Source organism: Octodon degus, unplaced genomic scaffold (assembly GCF_000260255.1).
Source record: "Octodon degus isolate 3935 unplaced genomic scaffold, OctDeg1.0 scaffold00032, whole genome shotgun sequence".
NCBI lineage: Eukaryota > Metazoa > Chordata > Mammalia > Rodentia > Octodontidae > Octodon > Octodon degus.
Genome location: NW_004524608.1, coordinates 6,291,590 through 6,294,045, shown reverse-complemented (window position 1 = coordinate 6,294,045; position 2,456 = coordinate 6,291,590).

Here is a 2,456-nt window from a genome sequence, read left to right as displayed (position 1 = left end):
ATGCATTTTCCCAGTTATAATGATGTCAACTACCTTTTACATGCTTACTAGGTAGAAGATAATATTGGCCACTGCTAAAACAAAAAGAATTAGTAAGATAGAAGATAGATTTGGATCAATAATCTGGTCACAGTCCCAAGGCTGCGTTCCAGAGGGAAAATGATTAGATATAAATTAAATAACATACAGTCAAAACATTTAACGCAGGGCTGGGGAGATGGCTCAGTAGGATAAGTGATTGACTGGCAAACACAAGGATCTGAGTTCAATCCCCGGTTCCGCCACAAAAGAAAAAAAATTTTAATGTAAAATTATTTGGAATTTTGGAATAAGATCACAGAAATAATGATAAGTAATATTTGAAGAGTAATTAATGTTTCCGAAAATTGATGAAGAACACAAATTCTCAGAGCCAAGAAACCTGGTGAATTGTGAGCAGTGTACAGAAGAGTGGATTCCTATTAAGACTCTAACAATCAAAGTACAGAACACCAAAAAAAAAAAAAAAAAAAAAAAAAAAACCCTGCAAAGCAGCAGAGAGAAAAAAGAAGTTAGCTATGGCAGAATAACTCTTAGACTGGCTTTTGAATTCTTAGTAGCAACAAGCAAAGACAGAGGACCACAGGATAACATTGTCAAAGGCCTATAAGAGTCAACCTAAAATGTGAGCTTAGAATGTCTGTATTCATTTCAAGTTTCTTTTAGATACAAAGATGAAAGAAATATATTTCAGACAACAAAAGCAGAACATTTAATAAAGCAAAAGACCAGGTAGTTGATAAAATGTTGCCAAAGCCATCAAAACCAAGAAATTCATAGGAATGAAAAAGGAAAAATAGGGTATTTTTTCAGGTGTCAACTTAATTCTCTGTTTCTCCCAAGAACTAACAAAATACAACTATAAGCACTCACCTTCAGCAGCACACATACAAAATACAGTTTTTTAAAAAATTAAAAATCTGACTCTTGTACAAAAAGTAAATAAATACTTGTCAAGATGTGTTCAGGCCAGGCAGCTACTAAGGCCTCGCTTAGAGAGCTCACTCGGCCGCTGCTTGCCAAGGTCAACCACACTGTCCTGCCTGGAGGCAGCACCTGGACAGCACCCCACCCTCCCAGCAGGTGGAGACACTGAAGCTCAGAGTGGTGAGGGACCCTGCCGGGGCCACTCCACTGCTGGTGAGGAAGAGATGAAGGCACAATGGAAGCCCAGGACTGACTCTTCTCAGGAGTCTCTCTACCAGGCCAGAGTCCTGACCCTGGGGTGGCCCTTTCCCCTCCCTCCATCAGTCTATGGCTCAGCCAAGGACAGATTAAGCCAAAGAAAGCATTGTTTGTGAAGAATCAAAGAAGGGCTCAACAGTGAATAGCAGAGACTTAGGGTAGCTCTCTGGGGGAGCTTTTGGCAGCACCCAGTTAGGTAGGCAGCAGAACTGCTTTTTCTGGGCACGTTCGTAAGACACAGCATGGGGTAAATAATCCCAGGAGCTCTCAGTGAGGCCCCTCAGGAGGTGAACCCAGCCAGCCTTTCATCAGGTGGACCCTGGCTCAACACATGTGGAGGGGACACAGAACAAGCCACCCACAACACAGGGGACACACAGCAAGCTGCAGGCTGCAAAGAGAGCACTGGATTGAGCTTCCTTAAGGAGTTAAAAAAAAAAATGAGAGTCACCAGGCTAGACATTGAATGCTAATGCAAACTGGGAAACCCAGTACATGAGCAGGACACGATGGGAAGAGACAGGCCCTCCCAACCTGGCGAAGGTGAGACTCTCTCCAGCTACCTTCCCTTCCCCTCCTAGGGATGGATCTTCCTGAAAGAGTTTGAGACAGCATAGAGTGATACATGCACTATCTGTGTTTATAGCAATGTAATTCATAATAGCTAAATCTTGGATATGGCCTGCACTTATATGTTCACCAGCAGATGAATGGATACAGCAAATGTGGCATTTATACACAGTGGGGTACTGTTCTGCCATAGCAAGAATAAACTCAGGCAGTTGCCAGGAGAATGGATGCACCTTGAGAATATAACTTTAAGTGAAATAAATCAGACACACAAGCTTAAATACCTCCTGATTTCTCTTATATAAGGAAACCTAAGGTATGAATAGTGAAATAGAGACAGATACTAAGAAATAGACAGAGATCTTCTGCAAAAGGGAAAGGGAGCAAGAGAAGACTAAGCAGGGAGGAAGAGGAGGAAAGAAAGAAAGAATGAAGATGTGTTCAGTACCTGCACCCGCTTCCCACAAGAAGTGTAGCCATTACACACTGCAAACATGGGCTAATGAAAAAATTGAACCAAAAAAATCCCAAACAATAACATAGCTTGTAGAGTGCTTTCTCTGTAAAGTAATTGCTCTAGAAGAAGAAGAAGAAGAAGAAGAAGAAGAAGAAGAAGAAGAAGAAGAAGAAGAAGAAGAAGAAGAAGAAGAAGAAGAAGAAGA